This window comes from Vulpes vulpes, chromosome 14 (genome assembly GCF_048418805.1).
Source record: "Vulpes vulpes isolate BD-2025 chromosome 14, VulVul3, whole genome shotgun sequence".
Classification (NCBI taxonomy): Eukaryota; Metazoa; Chordata; class Mammalia; order Carnivora; family Canidae; genus Vulpes; species Vulpes vulpes.
The window spans coordinates 95596467-95615152 of NC_132793.1; the positions used below are offsets into that span (position 1 = coordinate 95596467).

At 46.4% G+C, this 18686-nt stretch overlaps 1 pseudogene; it reads left to right on the forward strand.

Moving 5' to 3' along the window:
• Nucleotides 1–10598: 10598 nt before the first annotated feature.
• Nucleotides 10599–12084, forward strand: LOC112923008 (SH2B adapter protein 1-like; annotated as a pseudogene).
• Nucleotides 12085–18686: the final 6602 nt, after the last annotated feature.

Below are 18686 nucleotides of genomic sequence, written 5' to 3' on the forward strand. Positions count from 1 at the left end.
TGATCTATTTCCAAAGAAGCTGCCCAAGGCAGATAGGGACAGGGAGAAATACCATGGTTTCTCCCTTGCCCTGGTTTCCATTTCTTCAGTCCTGCTTCCCATTGGCTGAGTCCAGCAGAAGCCGGTTGACATAGGAGACTGGGAAATGCATCCTGTAGGGACCAGCCCCCCCCCCCTCTCTCTACACAAACACACACACACACACACCAGCATTGCAAAGCAGAGCAGGGGAAGGGTAAAGAAATTGAGGGCAAACTCACCAAACACCAACACATCATAATTGTGTGGATGTGTGGTTGATTCCCTACCATGCATATTCTTCCCATCTACTTTGGGTGGCAGCTAGGTTGATTGGGTGGGCTTGGTACACCCGAGGGGTGGGCCCTGACTGGTTTTACTGTCTAAATCAAGAAGGGTCACCCCACTCCCCTTGCCATAGTGATTGTTTATCTAAGTCCTGGCCTGAGATGAACAACTCAGGACATTCCTCAGGCCTCACTGGTTTAAAGCCAGGCAACAGTGTGTGTCTCCCAGCTGTGAACAAAAAAGGGTGTAACCCCCAAGTGCTCCCAGTAGCCAATCCTGTGGCAGGACCAGGACAAGCTTGAGAGAGAGGCATCAAGCTGAGTCACACACACACACACACACACACACACACACACACACACTGAGCCAGAGGCATACTACACAATTCTGGAAGTCATTATACCCCAGGAGTCCTCATTTGTTTGAACCAGATTAGTTCCCTTTCTTGTTCAAGCCAGTTTAAAACACGTTTTTTGTTGCAATGAACACAATAATAAAAATAACTTAGGTTGGCCTTGGGAGTTCAAAATTAAAAAAAAAAAAACATGCTAACAGGGGTATTGTACATTGTTCACATTTGAGAAACACAGTCAACTCCCCAGAGCTTGCACCTCCCCTTTCTCCACTGAAGGTGAGCACAAGGCCTGCACAAAGCATGGTGCATGCTGGGTCACAAGGCCTTTGAGGGCCAAGCAGAGAGCATGTAATGCTTCTGCAGCTGCTCTAAGGCATGCCCACGGGTTTGAACCAGGAGAAGGAGTGGACATGTACAGGGTGAAGTGAGGACCTTCCAAGTGCTGTGGGTGGAATAAGCATTAAGTGTGGAAAGCCAGGCTCTCCTTTTAGCCATGTGGGCCAAACGGGCCAAAGCAAGTAGAAAGGGGGTCACTGCTACCACCTTGTTACTCTCTCTTTAGGTGGAAAAACCAAGTGCTCAGAACTTTAGTAGGTTCAGAAATTGTCTCAATAAGGGGCAATGTTTAGGTGTTAAATCTACTGACAAGAATGTGTGGCCTGAATTTCCTAAAAAGAAAGGCTCCTTGAGATGACTTACTCTTACCAAGAGAGGCATTGGGTTCTGTAATTCCTGGTGTAAACCCCCAGGTTCAACTCCTGGTGAGGGCGGGGAGAGTGGGTTTAAGCATTTTGGAAGCTTCTTCCCTTTGCTGGTTTTTGGCAGTGAAGGATTCTGGAATCCCACGAAGATTTGGAATAGGTTCCTTGGTGTTTCTGCAGACTAATCTTGAAATAGGAGAACTGATCAGCCTGAGTGGTTTGTCTCCTCCTGAGTTAACCTGTGGCCAGAGGGCAAGGTCGGGCAGGGGAATCTGGGGAGAGAACCATCTCCACCTCTCTGCTCCCCTCTGGCCTGTCTACCAGCCAGAGAAAAGGATGTTTGCATTCATCACCTCACACTGGCCAGACCACTGCAAAGAGCTGCTATTTCTCTTTCCCATCCATGCAGTGTCCTGTGGGCCACTTGGGTTTAACTTTGGTCCTCTCCGAAGAGCAAGCACAAGTGTGTCCCTCTCTTCCCTGCTCTGGGTTGCTGTGGGTTTTCTCTGGAGCAGACTGAAGACTGGGGGTGGGAGGACAGGGGAGCAGAGAGGCCCTGTTGACCTTTCCTTGGGGAGCAGCAGGCTTTGCATGGAGGTTTTTCATGGAATGCCAGCTCAGTTTCATCTTTTGTCTGCGTCTTGAAAATCTGGAGTCTCCTGGGCTTTCAGCTAGGAGTTTGTTTTTTTAAAAAAATTTTAAAAAAATTTTATTTATTTATTCATGAGAGTGACACACACACACACACACACACACACACACACACACACAGATAGGCAGAGAGAGAAGCAGGCTCCCTGCAACGAGCCCGATGTGGGACTTGATCCCGGGACACTGGGATCATGACCTGAGCCAAAGGCAGATACTCAACCACTGAGCCATCCAGGCACCCCTTGGCTAGGAGTTTTGCTATTGATTCGCCCCAAGCACCCTCCACTGGGCAGTTTTATACTTGGAGCTGTGTCTGAAACCTCTCTCACCCCTAATATTTGACATTCATTGTCAGGAGCAATTTGAAGGAGCTTGGGACTGACTGCTAATGCATCCAGGGAAGGCAGTATCAGCTAACATCTGTTTTCTCTTTTTCTTCCTGGTGGTAGGAGGGGATAGCAGCTGCCGGCCACCAGGTATGACTTGGGCAATGTTGACAGGATGTTCAAATAGCACATTATTCAGTTTCTTCTTCGGCTCCATGCCTGAGTTCCCACAACACTGCCTTGGCATTTTTTTTTTGACTGGATCCCCAAGCCTTTCCCAAGCCCCTCCCTGGCAGTGCAACCTTGCTCATTTATGAGCTCAGGAAAAATTGGTTGACTGTGCAAAGATTCTTTAAAAAGATGTCAGAGGTCAGGAGGCTGTCTTGCTGCTTAGTTCATAGAACCTGAACAAGGAAGCCCAACATCATGCTGAATGAGTTTTTGGGCTGACTGAAGGTACAGCAGCATCCTGAGGTTAGCATGGCCAGTGCTTGGGTGTCACCATTGGCACTGGGAACCAGAATCTGTGAGCTGCTTTGCTACCACCTCGGGAGAGGCAACCTTTCCTTTCTCTGTGTGGTTAGTTTAGGAAAACCACAAGATGTAATAATATTTCACAATTTTTAATTTAAGGATCTTTCCTCTTTCTTCGGAACTACTCTGGGATTGTTGGGACTTTCAGGAAGACACGGACACAGTTTAAAGCCAAACAAAAATAGTTTCCTGGGTTTTATCCCCCCAAAGCATGAGCTGCTTGGGAAATACTGGACAGAATGTTTGATAGGGATGCCAAGAAAGAGAGCAGGGCTTCCTCAGCTTAGTCCAGAATATATGTATTTGGCCTGGGAAGAAGAGGAGAGATGAAGGGAATATAGACTATTTGGAATGGGGGGCCCTATCTTGTACCTTCTCTCCCCTTGGGGAGACAGAAAGACCTGGAAGGGGAATGGCTGCATGGAATCCACGCAGACAGGCAGCTCCATGGCAATTTTCATGCTCCAATGGGATAGAGAGGGCCAGAGTGTTACCCGGGACATGGCATGGAAGGAGTAGAGTAAGCTTCAGGGCCTGAGGGGGTGAGACACCAGCAAGAGAGAGTCTCCATGAGGAGGTGATGTGCAGGGGAGACAGATACTTAGAGAGATGGAGTGAGGTGTGAGGTGGTGGATGTCTGCAGAGACCAATGATTGGGGTCACAGAATCAGCCTTTCTTCCCTTCCCACATCCCATCACCTACCTACCAGGTGCCTTGCACCGGAGCCCCAGGATATCCAGACTCTATGCTGACCCAAGCTGGGGATACCTCCAAATAAATCACATTACATTTATACTTCTCAGCTGCCAGCAGATTCTGTGTGTTGTGTGAACTACATAAAAATGCCTCTTTTGGGTGGCCAAATGCCAGAATGACACACTTCCCTGGGGCTGAGTCAGAGTACATGGCTTTGCACGTAGGGCACAGGCCAAATTTCAGCACCCACCAAAGCCCTCAGCCATGTGGTACTTAACCAGCAAGGCCCAGCATGGAGACCCAGGGAGAACTGGGAGACACACCCTCTGTTACTGACTTTAGATCACCTGTACCTCTATAGAAATGAGCATTTCTCACTGTGAGGGCTGAGTGATTCAGTGATGTTGCAGGCCTGGGAATGAGAAGATTTAATCCTAGAAATGCCATTTGCTTGCAGTGTGGTTAGAGGTAAGCAGTTAACCTTGGAAGCTCAGTTTCCCCATCTGTTACATGAGGCCATGTAACTGCTCTTCTGCTCTTCTTCACACCTGCTGCTCTTTTTGCTGCTGCTCTTCTTCACACCTGCTGCAGTTTGGGTCAAATGCAGAGATATCCATGAGCCTGCTTTGGGAATAGTGAGGTAGGATTAGACCCCTAAAGTTCACAGAGCTGTCGAAGGAGGTGAGATTATGGTGCAAGCCTTTGTGAGCAAGGTGGGAGCCATGGAATCTGTTTTTGTGGCAGACATTGTGAGACTAGAGCCGGGAAGAATGAACAGGAACCCCAAGGTGAACCAGGATGTCTATGCGTGTAGTGGGGGATGAGCTTTTGCTTCCTCTGCCCTAGCACTGCTCTTTGGTTACAGTGTAAGTGCTCTTTGGCTATAGTGTAAGTGGGTCCAATTTTGTGCCAGATGGCTTGTCACAGGTGCCCGCAGCTCTGGGGTGGGTGGGGGGTGAGAGCTGGAGGCTGACCATGGCAGCCTGGGTCCAATAGGGAGACAGCAGCCATATAGTACAACAAACAGGGGAGCTGAGTTTGGAGAATGCCTAACCAGGATAACAGAAGAGCTACAAGGTATAAAGAAAGTACATAGTCCTCTGGGGCTGAGGGAGTCAGTGAAGGAAGGGGTTTGGCTCTCCTTGGACTTGGGGTTTGGCTACCATGGCCAGCGCAGTGAATCAAATCAATGGACGCTCTATTTGCTTCTCCTCCCAGCAAGGGAATAAAGTTCATACAAGATTTCTCAGACTAAACGGTATATGCAACCTTCATGATTTTTCTTGCCATATTCACAGTCCATGTGTACTGTTGTTTTTTGTTTTGTTTTGTTTTTAAAGTTGAATCACTTTTTAATCCTTAATAAAATGACTTCAAGGGGTGCCTGGGTGGCTCATTGGATTAAGCACTGCCTTCAGCTCAGGTCATGATCCCAGGATCCTGTCATTGACCCCCAAATTAGGCTCCCTGCTCAGCAAGGAACCTGCTTCTCCCTCTCCCTCTGCCTGCTGCTCCCCCTGCTTGTGCTTTCTCTCTCTCTCTGTCAAATAAATAAATAAAATCTTTTAAAAAATGACTTCAAAATGAAAGTCTGTATCACTTTCAGTAATGGAAAACCAGTATAACTTGCTTCAGAGAAAAGAACTGCAAATACATTGAAATCGATCTTTGTATCAGGCTAGATACTGTGAATAGCCAAAGACATGAGCACGAAGCCTGTTCCTTCTTTTCTAAAAAGGGACCGATTGAGAATCTCTCAATCAGTGTTAAGAAGTACCGATTGAGAATCTCTCATTAATCAGATAAGAAAGAGTGAAAGAGAATTGGAAAGGAATACCTTTTTCTACCCAATATTCAGTGGCTTAGTGCCCTGGTACATATGCTGGCATGGAGCACCAGGATTATTTCAGATACCTGGATTATTTCAGGGAGAGCCTGGACACACAGAGGTTCTGACTCAGGGACACACACATCTGGGATGGATTCCTCTCTTGTGACACGGGGCAAAATATTTAACATATTGGTGTACACTTCATTTAGCAAACTTAAAAAAAAATTGGCAGTACATCTCGGGGCCTTGAGAACACTCCTTAGCTTAGAAGTTGACGTGTGAATATGTAACATAGAAAGGAAACCAGGGAACTAGAAAGATAGATGTGCAAAGATGTTTATTCCAACATATAGTCACAAACACCTCAATGGCCCCAAAGAGAGAGTTGATAAAGTAATTATGGTATTATCATAAAGTGAAGTACAGTATAGCTATTATAAATGAAGTATATTTTTATATATTACTGGCAAATTAAAAGATTTGATGTGTTGAAGATGTGTGAGGAAATGGAAATTTTAATATGTGTTGGTCTGGGAGTAAAGTGTCATCTTTGGGAGGGTTATCTGGCAGGATCAGTCAAAATGTCACATGTCTCCTGTCCATGATGTAGCATTTCTAGCAGGTCCCTGTCTTACAGGGGTATGTTTATGAGTATCTACAAGCATGATTTAAGATGGGAAACCACAAAAAGTCCTAAATCCCCTTCAGTGGGGAGTGGTTCAACATATTCTAATACGTTCCTAACCGAGTCTGGTGCATCCACTAAAAAGAATGTGCTCGATCTCATGTTTGAGCTGACATGAAGGTGTCCATGCCATATTGTTCAGTGAAAAAGACAAGTTGCAAAAACAAAGATGGCATATTCCCATTAAAGAATGTAGACATGCATGTATCTTTAGTTCTGTATGAATGCAGGAACAAACATCTGGCTAGAATCCTTTAGTCCATTAAATTGGTAAAAGTGGTTACTTGGGGAAATCAGCATTGGGGGGGTAGGATGTTGGGGAGGGGAGGTAAGGCTACATGACGGTATTAGGGGTGTTTTCACACCCTAAATAAAATAATCTAAATAAACTGATAAGCTATCTCTCAGATTAGATTTCATTTTATAAAATTCTGTGAATAATTTTAAGGAAAAAACATCCAAGGTCACACACGCTCACACACCCACACAGGTGAATTAACCAGGAAGAGTTTACATTTACAACATAAGAGAGAGAACCAGGTCACAGAATATTATGAACCTAATTTTGTTGAAAATAAGTCTATATCGGGTATACATGTATAGAAAAATAACTGGAAAGATACACAAAGACATGTGGCCAGGGTTTTTCTCTAATAGCATTATGGATATTTTTAGTTTTTCTTTTTGTTCATTTGTGCTTTCTAATTATCTGCAATGAATTTGGATTAAAAACAAAGAAAGGAAGGAAGGAGGAAGGAAAGAAGGAAGGGAAAAAATGCAAGCAATCAAGGCAAGAACCCAGAGCTAACCCCGACAAGGGTGCAATGTGAAGAGTGCAGGTGTCCAGCACAAGTGGGCATCTGACAAATCCTGGCTGCCCTGTCCTTGCTCACCTGGTCGAGCAGAAGGGGCCCACACTCTCCTCGTGAGGCCCTACCGCCTGTGTTCTCAGAGCCACGTTCTGGCCCTCGTGTCTCTTGCAAGGAAAGCAGTGGCCTTGGACATTCCTCAGGCTGCAAGTCCTGTGGGCTGTCCTTCCAAACTCCTTGGTGCGCAGCTGTGTGAAGAGGAGACCAGAACTCAGTGTGTTTGGCCTGTCTGAGCAGGTTACACTTTTATTAGCCACAAACCTAGGAAAAAAAAAAAAAAAAACAACCCTCAACCCGGGGAAAGGTTTCTATTCAGGGCTGGGAAACTAGGCCACTTCTAAGATCAGTGACCTACATTTGCTGCTATAGATATTTAAGATGAAATAGCAGTTGTTACGGCTCCATCAAGGGGCAGGGGAGCAGGAGGGAAGGGGAAGAAAGGGAGAGAGGGAGAGAGGGAGGGAATTCTAAAGAGCTTCTGTATTTGAAATCTTTTTCAGCTGAGCTCCCAATATTTAGTCACAGAAGAAAAATGAGTATCCCAGCTGTGTATTTGTTTTCCTGGAAGAGCTGTGTTTGCTAACCAGTGGCTCTGGCGGCAGGTAAAAAAATCCATTTTCACTCTGAGGCCTGTTCAAAAAATGACAGTGTCCCAGGCCCCCTCCAGCCATCCACAAAGACGAGCCTCTGTGTCTCGTGCTGGCTGCCAGCCGGCTGCTTTTTGTTATAGACTTCTGAGAAACTGTTTGCTTGACCGCATCGATCCAGAGCTCTTTACATCGGACCCTGTGGAGCATCGAAGGTTAATGGGCTCTTGGGGCCTGAGTGCCTATGAATCTCGTGGTGGGAGGGAGTGGTGGCCCAAGAGGAAAAAAAAAATACAATGACACCTGTACACGGCACTTTTTACCATCCATAGCCTCCTCGTGGAGGCATCTGTGGGGTCAGGGCCGAGGTTTGGACGGCTAGATAGCAGACACCCAGGCCTGGCGATTGTCTCATTCACTGTCAGCTCAGACCAGGGTTCTCAGCAATTGTTAAAATGTGGAGGCCCAGAGATGGCTGGATTCATACCCACCGAAGGGAGTTCTGATACCCTCTGGTGTCTGCTTCATTCCTAATCCTGGTGCACCGAGCATCGCCCGGTCCCAGGCCAGGGGTTCGAGTCTTTGCCATGTGGCAGAAGTAACTCACCCAGAGGGTGGACCCCACAAAGCAGAAGCCCTCCAGACCCCACCCAGGCCGGACAGTGGGCGTGGGGAGGGCACAGTGAGTGAGAAATAATCTGTTGTCCTTTTCATTCTGTAAACCCTTTCTACCTGAGGTGGTGTTGCATCAGCTCATTCAGGAAATCCGGTATAGATTTTGTCACACAACCGAAAGACCAGAACAAAGCAAAGTCCAAACAAAACAAAACAAAATGGATGAATGCGCTTGTTGCTGGAGATACAGCAGGAAAAACTGAGATGCAGCCTCTCCTCTCCTGGAGCTTACTGGGCAGTGTGCATTCCCCAAGGCTCTGTAACAGATTCCCACAAATTTAGTGGCTTCAAACAATAGGGCTTTTTTTTTTCTCTCTCTCTCTCTCACAGTTTGGGAGGCCAAAAACCAAGGTATCAGCAGGGCCATGCTCCCTCCCAAGGCTCTAGGGGAGAACTGTCTCTTGCCTCTGCCAGCTTCGGGGAGCTGGTGGCATTCCTGTATCTGCATCACCTCAGTGATGCATCACCCTGTGGTCACATGGCCTTCTCCAAATTTCCATCTGCCCTTCTCTTATATGGACACTCGTCATGGGGTTCATGGTCCACCTGGATAATCTGGAGGGCTCTCACCCTGAGAAACTTAATTACATCTGCAGAGACCCTTTCTTCAGATAAGGTCACATTTACAGGTTCTAAGTGGACACATTTTTGGGGGGCCACCATTCAACCCACTGCATCAATAGTTTCTTAATGCCAGCCGTTTTGCCAGGCGGTTTATGTTTACCTGACTCATCTCTCCGGTAAATCTCAGAAGTAGGTCTTACGTACCTGTTTTAAAGACTGTGAAACTGAACCGTCTTTCAGGGACTTTAAGCAACTTTTCTAAGGTCACACAATAGTAGGAGCCAGAAGATAGACTTAAGTCTTATTCTCAAACCTGTGGAGTTTTAGATAAATCCAAGTAAGAGTCGTTTTCTCCAAAGCACTGCTGCTTAAAAGATTTCTGGGCCCTTCTGCTTCTAAACCATTTTACAGTCCACGCAAGAAGTCTGCCTACTTGTATTCTGTCACAGTTTGTATATATGTGGTTTTAGGCAACTCTACTTACATATGATGCAGCACCTAGAGGAAATTCTGCTTCCAATGAACAAGTTCCAGCATCTGATGAATCACAACCTATAAATTCCTCAAAGCACTAGTTACTCAAGAGCAAAGTAACCTGGTTAAACCCAACTGAGGGCTTTGATATGCAATGGAGAGTCCTAGGTGGAGACAAGATCATACAAATTGCACCCAGGGCCAGATGGGTGGTCACCATGGCACAACCCCTCTGCTTTGTCCCATGATGCCTGGAAGGCATGCAGGTGAACCAAACATAAGCATATGGAGTCCATGTATGAGCCTGCACACCTGCAAGCACATCTTTCCTGTCCCCGCTGACTTCAGTCTGAGCCATACTCTATTGATTGCATCCCACCAGCTGTCTTCTTTGGTCTCCTTTGCTGGCAGTGCACCCCCTCCTCTTTTTTTTGCTAGCGGCCACATGATATCTGGAACTGCAGGGGTGCCTTGTAACAGTGGGAAAAAATTGTTGACCTCATGGAAACTCAAAATGATGAAAGTAGCTGGGATATGACCAGTTGTGCCTGCAACTCTCTGCCTCTGGACTCCCTGCAAGGTAACTGGTGACTTTGTCTGAATTTTGTGTTACTTACACACTGTCTGATAACAGGAATTATAGCAGCAAAAAAGCAATATGTGTTGTACATAGTATTATGCACGAGGGACTTTTCATAGGTTATCTCATTTAATTCTCACAATGGTGTGAGGCAGGTGTTGTTGGTACCATTTTATAGATGAGAAAACCAAGGCACAAAGATGTTAAGGACACACAGTAGGTAGAAGAGAGGTAGGATTTGAACTCAAAGCCATGTGCTTAACCCCTATACTAGGCTGGCTCTCAGTTGAGTGGGCATCAGGGAATCCTTCCTCTCCTCTACCAGCCACCCCAGAAAGCCTGGTTCTACCACCTGCTTTGCCAGTTCTTTCTGGAACAGAAAGTGTATTTCTGCTGAATAAATACCTTCAGCTCCTAGGGCCTTGGGCACAGATTAGATGTTTTCTCATTGGAAGGAGGACAGCACATTTGTTATTTCGGAAAAAGGAACATTTAGAATGACTTGCTTCTTTTGGAGCACGGAATTGAGGAGGATCCTTCAGCTCTGATTGGCTAGTCATGTCTGCAGGGGGCTTAGGCAGGATAAGAGGTAGTATGTGTGCTGTGTTTACCATTTCTGCCATGGTGAATAACAAGACAACAGAGAAAAAAAAAAGAGGTTCACAGTTCAGTCCGTGGCATCCTACAGTGGTGGGGGACTGTTGATCTCCCCTCCCCTGCTGGGCCCCTCGAGACCTCATCCGGCCCCCCAATCATGGGTGGAAACAGGAACTTCAACTCCTCTGGTGGGGCTGGGACCATTGGCAGGGGACTGGTTAGTGACAGAACATCCCCTGGAGACAGATGGACTCACCGATTTGAGAGGCTGAGACTCAGTCGGGGAGGGGGCACCTTGAAGGACACAGCAGGGATGGTGCAGAGGGAAGAGCTGCTGAGTTTCATGGGGGCCGAAGAGGCAGCCCCTGACCCAGCCGGCATGGGCCGGGGAGGAGGGGCAGCTGGGCCTACCTCAGCGGGAGGAGGGCAGCCTCAGTGGCAGAAGTGTCGCTTACTGTTCCGAAGTGAAGGAGGAGGAGGAGGAAGTTGTCTGGAGTTCTTTGTACCACCTAAGGCATCTCGGCCTTGACTCAGCATTCTCTGCTCTACCATCATGGACGTGCAGACAACAGCCCTGGAGATGCCTGACCGGGAGAACACGTTTGTGGTTAGGTGGAAGGCCCCTCGGAGTACACCCTGGAGACAGCCAATGCTCTACATGTGAAGGCCTGGGTGTCTGACATCCAAGAATGCCTGAGCCCAGGACGCTGCCCTTCCACCAGTCCCCACACTGTGACCCTCCCCGTGGCCCCTGGGACCTCATTCCTCACATGGGAGAACACAGACAGCCTGGAGCTGCCCTGTCTCATTCACTCAGAGAATCTGCCAGGATCTGCTGCTGGACCCAGTGAGAGCAATGACTGCCTGTTGCAGGGGGCCTATGGGGGTCTTTCCGACCACCCTTCAGCATCCATCTCCCCCAGCTCTGCCTCCATCGCTGCCTCCCACTTTGACTCAATGGAACTGCTCCCCCCAGTGTTGCCCCTCACCACATCCCCATTGAAGAGGGTCCCCCAGTGGGCATAGTTCATCTCCTCTCGGCCCCCTACCCACCCCTGGACACTCCGGAGACAGCCACAGGTACCGGAGGATCATTGCTTTTCCAGGGGGAGTCAGAGGTAGGTGAAGGGGACCAGCCCCTCCCGGGTACCCTTGGTTCCATGGGATGCTCTTTCGACTCAAGGCCATGCAGCTGGTGCTGGCCGGAGACACTGGCTCCCTCTGTGTCCTGGTACTGCAGAGTGAGACAAGGCGGGGCGAGTCCGTCCTCACTTTCAACTTCCAGGGCAAGGCCAAGCACCTGCGCCTGTCGCTGAGCGAGGAGGGTCAGTGCCGGGTCCAGCACTTGTGGCTCCAGTCCATTTTCGATGTGCTTGAGCATTTCCGGGTGCACCCCATCCATCTGGAGTTGGAGGCTCCAGTGACGTTGTTCTTGTCAGCTATGTCGTGTCCTCCCAGCACGGTGAGCAGAGCAGGTCTGCAGGGGAGGAGATGCCCCTGCACCCAAGAAGTGAGGAGGCTGGGAGCAGGCCGGGAACCGGGCAGGGGTGTACGAGGGAGATGGATGCTACCCCGATGCCTCCTCCACCCTCACGCCCTTCGGAGCGAGGGACTGTGTAACCGAACACCTCCCATGACCCACCCCAAGCCCCTGAACCTCCTTCATGGACAGGTCCCCCACATCTTGGGGCAGAAGAGGCATCGGGGGCACCAGAAGTGGCGGCAGCAGCAGTTGCAGCAGCCAAAGAGAGGCAAGAGAGAGAGAAAGTGGGCCGTGGAGGGGTCCAGGAGGAGCTGGTCCCCGCGGTTGAGCTGCAAGAGGCCGTAGCACCAGGCCCGGAGGCCCAGGGAGGCGCTGGATCCAGTGGGGCCCAGAGCCACCCCGATGGTGCAGCTCCGGCAGTTACACTGGGGGGCGATGGAGAAGAAGGGGGCCATCCCAGAGCCATTAATAATTAGTACTCCTTCGTGTGAGACACCCTACCCCGCTCTCTCTCCACTCTTCTTGCTCCCCAGCCACTAGTGCGTGAAATTGGGGCTGGGCCGGGACATAGAGGAGCGGTAGGAATCCCCTCCCCCACGTGCTTCCTGACCCTTGATGGCCAAGGGCATATAGGTTGGTACAAGAAGAGGTTCAAGAGCCCTGTTAACTCCCCAGTTCATACGCTACAGGTGCCCCATCCCCTGGGCAGGAGATTTGGGCTCCATCACCTCCCCGAGGGGCTCTTATGGTCAGCTCCACCCCTGGGGGCCATTTCCCCGCTCCCCACCCCCTAGCCTGAGGAAGGGGGAGGGGGAAGGGCTGTCAGTTATATTAAGGTGGTTGTTGTTTTAAACAAAATGGAGAAGCATAAATAAATAAAAGGGTTTATCTCAGTTGCAAAAAAAGAAAAAAAGAAAAAAGAAAAGGACTTTACTAATAAATTGGGTGGCAGTGGAAGAAGCATATTATTTTAAAGTTAATTTTGCCTTAGGTGTTACTCCATCAGGTAAAAAGAGAGAGAGAGAGAGAATGTGTGTTTGGTACATATGATAAAAATGTCAAGGAGGGCGCACCTGTGTGAGATGGTTTTCCGTGTCTATCCCAATTGCTATCCCAATTACCAGATGGCGAGGAAGCCCAGTTGCCATAGGTTAAGGGCAAGTTTTACCTTAGCCCAAAATAAATTACTGTAGATTGATGATTAATTGATTTCGATATAATGGGATTTCATTATCTGTTGTCCATCCAATAAATGTTATTTCTTGATGAAGGCATTGTGTATGTAGAGGCTTAAAAGGACAATTGATAAATTGCTGAGCCAGCTGGTGGATTTCCATTTCCTCTCCAACTGCCTGTATCATTGCTGCCAGTTCTTACCAGCACCTTCCTTGAAATTGTCCTGGTTTTTTTTTTTAAGATTTTTATTTATTTATTCATGAGAATACACAGAGAGGAGAGAGAGAGAGAGAGGCAGAGACACAGGCAGAGGGAGAAGCAGGCTCCATGCAGGGAGCCTGACGTGGGACTTGATCCCGGGTCTCCAGGATCACACCCTGAGCTGTAGGCGGCGCTAAACCGCTGAGCCACCAGGGCTGCCCGAAACTGTCCTGTTTTATGTGTCCTGGTCATTGTGAATTATTGGCTCCTTGGTTCACCAGGAAACTGAGGCTCTAGCTCCAGTCATTTTTATGGGAACAGCTCCTTGAAAAGCCTGCTTGGGAGAAACTCCAAGAATGTGGCCTATTTCAATGCCCTGGAAGTATGTTTCTTGATGGGGGTGGGTGAGCTGGAGGTCACTGTTGGCCCCCAAGGTGGTTCTCCAAGGCTCACAAAATTATTCTCTTAGAAAGGATAAAATTCATATGATCATTTCAATAGATGCAGAAAAAGCAATGGACAGAATACAACTCCATTCATGATAAAAAAACCCTCAACAAAATAGGGCTAGAGGGAACATACTTCAACATAATAAAGACCATTTTTGACAAACCCACAGCTAACATCATACTCAATGGGGAAAAACAGAGCTTTTCCCCTAAGGTCAGGAACAAGACAGGGATGTCTATTCTCCCCACTTTTATTATTCAACATAGCACTTGAAGTCCTTGGGGATCCCTGGGTGGCGCAGCGGTTTGGCGCCTGCCTTTGGCCCAGGGCACGATCCTGGAGACCCGGGATCGAATCCCACGTCGGGCTCCCGGTGCATGGAGCCTGCTTCTCCCTCTGCCTGTGCCTGTGCCTCTCTCTCTCTCTCTCTCTCTCTCTCTGTGACTATCATAAATAAATAAAAATTAAAAAAAAAAAGAAGTCCTAGCCATAGCAAGCAGACAACAAAAAGAAATAAAAGTCATCCAGATTAGAAAGACTGTAGGCTTCACCATAAAACTACTAGAACTGATAAATGAATTCAGTAAAGTCACAGGATACAAAATCAATGTACAGAAATCTGTTGTGTTTTCACACATCAATAAGGAAGCAGCAGAAAGAAATTAAAGCAGTCCCGTTTAGAATTGTACCAAAAATAATAAGAGACCTAGGAATAAACTTAAGAGATGAAAGAGCTATACTCTGAAAACTATAAAACACTGATGAAAGAAATTGAAAACGACACAAAGAAATGGAAAGATATTCCATGCTTATGGATTAGAAGAGCAAATATTGATAAAATGTCTATACTACCCAAAGCAGTCTACAGATTTAATGTGATCCCTACCAAAATACAACAGCATTTTTCACAGAATTAGAACAAATTGTCCTAAATTTGTATGAAAACACAGAAGACTCCAAATAGCTAAATCAGTCTTGAAAAATAAAAAAACTGGAGGCATTACAATTCCTGACTTCAAGTTATATTACAAAGCTGTAGTGATCAAAACAGTATGGTACTGGCATAAAAATAGACACAGATCAATGGAACAGAATAGAAAGCCCAGAAATAATCCCATAATTATATGGTCAATTAATCTTAGACAAACCAGGAAATAATATGCAATGGAAAAAAGGTTCTTCAACAAATGGTGTTGAGAAAACTGGACAGCAACATATGAAAGAATGAAATTATACCACTTACATCACATGTAAAAAATAAATTAAAAAGAGATGAAAAACCTAAATGTGAGATAGAAAACCATAAAAATCCTAGAAGAGATCACAGGCGGTAAGTAATCCCTCAGACATTGGCCATGGCAACATTTTTCTAGATATGTCTCCTGAGGCTAGGGAGATAAAAGCAAAAATAAACTATTGGAACTACATGAAAATAAAAAGCTTCTGCTTTTCTGCTTTTCCTGTGAAGGAAAAAATCAACAAAACTAAAGGGAAACCTATCCAATGGGAGAAGATATTTGCAAATGACATTTCTGATAAAGGGCTAGTATCCAAAATATATAAAGAACCAATACAACTCAACACCCCAAATAACTCCATTAAAAAATGAACAGAAGACATGAACAGACATTTCTCCAATCACACATCCAGATGACCAAGAAACACATGACAAGATGCTCAACATTACTCATCATAAGAGAAGTGCAGATTGAAACCGCAATGTGATATCACCTTACACCTGTTCAAATGACTAAAATAAAAATACAAGGAACAAATGTTGGCAAGGATGTGGAGACAGGGGAACCCTCTTGCACTGTTGGTGGGAATGAAAACTGGTGTAGCCACTGTGGAAAACAGTACAGGGGTTCCTCAAAACCCCTCTTTTATGCAATAAAACTACCCTACACTCCAGTAATTGTGTATAGATATATAATGGAATATTATTCAGCCATAAAGAATGAAATGGTATGGATGGAGTTAGAGGATAAAATGCTAAGTGAAATGAATGAGAGAAAGACAAATACCCTATGAGTTCAGTCAGATGGGGAATTTAAGAAACAAAACAAACAAGGAAAGAAAAAAAATGAGAGAGACAAACTAAGAAACAGACTCTTCACAGACTCTTCACTCTGGACCCAACAAACTGATGGGTGCCAGAGGGGAGGTGGGTGGGGGGTTGGGGGAAATAAGTGATCAGTATGAAAGCGTGCACTTGTTGTGATGAGCACCAGGTGATATATAGAAGTGTTGAATCACTATTTTGTACACCTGAAACTAATATTATACTCTGTGTTAAGTAACTGGAATTAAAACAAAACCTTAATAAAAAAATTATGCTCTTAATAAAGCTGTTCTGGGATGCCCGGGTGGCTCAGTGGTCGAGCGTCTACCTTTGGCTCAGGTCATGATCCCAGGATCCTGGGATCGTGTTCTGCATTGGGCTCCTTGCAGGGAGCCTGCTTCTCCCTCTGCCTATGTCTCTCTCTCTCATGAATAAATAGATAAAATCTTTAGAAAAAATAAATTCAAGCTATTCCTGTTTTGCTACTAGCAGTTGCCAGAGTACTTGTCAGAGAAGCATGCAACACCTTCCCAAGACCTGTCTGGGTCTCTACAGTTTCATAAAACTTCAACTTGTCTTTCTTTCCATTTCCTTCTTTGGGTCACTTGGCCAAGGACCTTGGCAAAATTGGAAATAACTGATGCTTTCCCCCCCAGCCTTTCCTGCTGTACCTATTGCTCTCCAAAAGTCTTCTGGGGAGAGTGTCCAAGTCCGGCCACCTCCAGTGAGTAAGGTCTGCCTTTGCAATTTATATTCTGTGAACTCACTTTAATTCTCTCAGTAGATTGCTGTGCTATTTTAGAGAGGAGAGAAACCGAGGCCCAGGAACGTCAACATTGCTGGCTTCCTCCAGAAGGAGAACTTGCATTCAGTGCAGGTCTGAAGTCTACACTGTGCACTGTCCTCCCATAGGCTGCCTCCCACCCGCCCACTGACCCCTGATTTCTCTGGCTGCCCCCTACAACATCTGCTTTCAGCAGGCTATATTTTCCTAGCCATTATCTTTTGTTCTTGTTCATTTTCTATTCCATTATCTTCCTCCATGGCAGGGTGCTGCCTCTTTAAAATACAGATCCATCACATTGCCCCTTAGCCTAAAATTAGTCATGCTTCTGCACTGCTTTCTAGACAGAATCCAAGGATGGCCTCTCAGGCCTGATCTGGCCTTTGCTCTCCTGGCCATTTACTCCCGGCTCTGCCCCTCACCTACACCCCCACCAATGACACTTGCTCTGCATACAGTTGTTGGCAGCACCTAGGGTTCCTTGACTCTCTTGTACCATCACTGCTTTGCCCCAGGTTTTCTTTCCTGTCTAGAATGAGCAAGGTTCTGCCCAACCCTGAAGATTCAGCCAAAGAGTTACTCCTCTGGGGAGCCGTTCTCATGGTGGTTGCCCTGCCACCCTGGGCCATTCTGTGTAGGACCCCTTATAGACAGATAGCTGGGCCCCTGCCAACCCACTCCTGCTGTGTTCTCATCTGGACCATGCCCTGAGCCTCAGCGTCTAGGAATATTCTCTTCACAGGGCTCCAGCCTGCTTCCAGGGCCTGAGAGGTTGTGTTGCACATGTTGAGGTCAGAGGGACAGCCACTTCTAATGCTGTCATGTGGACTTTCATTTATGGGCTAGGCAGGACATGAGTGTGCATGGGAAGCCTTTTGTGGTGTCCCATGAAGTCAGGATGGAAAAGAAAAAGGATAAGCTGGGGGTGGGGAGTACCCTTCTCCTGGGTGCTGCAAATACCATGCTTAGCCTTGCACCTACCTATCACTGATCTTTTTTTCTCTTTCTTTCTTTCTTTCTTTCTTTCTTTCTTTCTTTCTTTCTTTCTTTCTTTCTTTCTTTCTTTCTCTTTCTTTCTTTCTTTCTTTCTTTTTCTTTCTTTCTTTCTTCTTTCTTTCCTTCTCTCCCTCCCTTCCTCCCTCCTTCTTTCATCATGGTACAAAACACACCCTTTTCTTTTTATTAAGGAGATGCTAACACTTGTGGCTGAGGTTTTTAATACAAGCAACACAGGAAGGATCCTGGAAGTCAGACCAGACCTGAGTAGCTTAGGCCAGGGAATTCAATTTTGGTCAAGAAAGAGTGAAGTCTGGATCAGAAGGCCAGTTCTGGGTGGCTGGATGAGTGCGGGCTCACTCAGAATGCAAGGTCAGGAGACAGGACCTTTCAATTGTTTTCAGAGTCTTGAAGAGGGACTTTTAAGTTGGGGCCAGAAGAGGTTGTGCCAAGGGCCAAATCCTTGCCAGCACCTTATTGCTGAGTGCTATGGCAGAAAAATCACCTCTATAACCTGCCTTGGCTCACTTTCAGGCTCGAATTTGGTATACCCTGGGTCAATACACTTTAAGAGAAATAGCGGCAAGCCAGGGTTTTTGAGAGTAAGGTAAACAGGGGTCTGGACATGTGCCATTGAAGAAGCTGGAGATACTTGCTCTGAGGACAAGATTCAGGGGGCCAAGGTAATTGTTGTCAAATCAATGCTATATATAATTCATATAGAGCCATGCTATGTACATAATGAGGTAAAGAGCCCAGTGTTGCACAATTTTAATTAAATTTATTCTTAGGTACTGTCTATATGTTGACAAGTGTTGTCAGTTGTGTACTGTTCTAAATTGCATCTTTCAAAAAATATATTTTGAGCAATTTTCTGCTGGTATATAGCAATGAAATCTATTTTTATATTTTTATTTCAAATCTGGTAACCTTAAACTCTTACTAATTCTAATTATCTGTAGGTGCTTTGGGTTTTCTACATACTTCATAGTGTATGCTGCAAACCGTGATGGCTTTGTTTCTTTCTTTCCAATCCTTATTTATTTTCTTTCTTGAAGAAAGAAAATTCTTCTTATTATTCTGGGGTTTTTTTTTTTTTTGA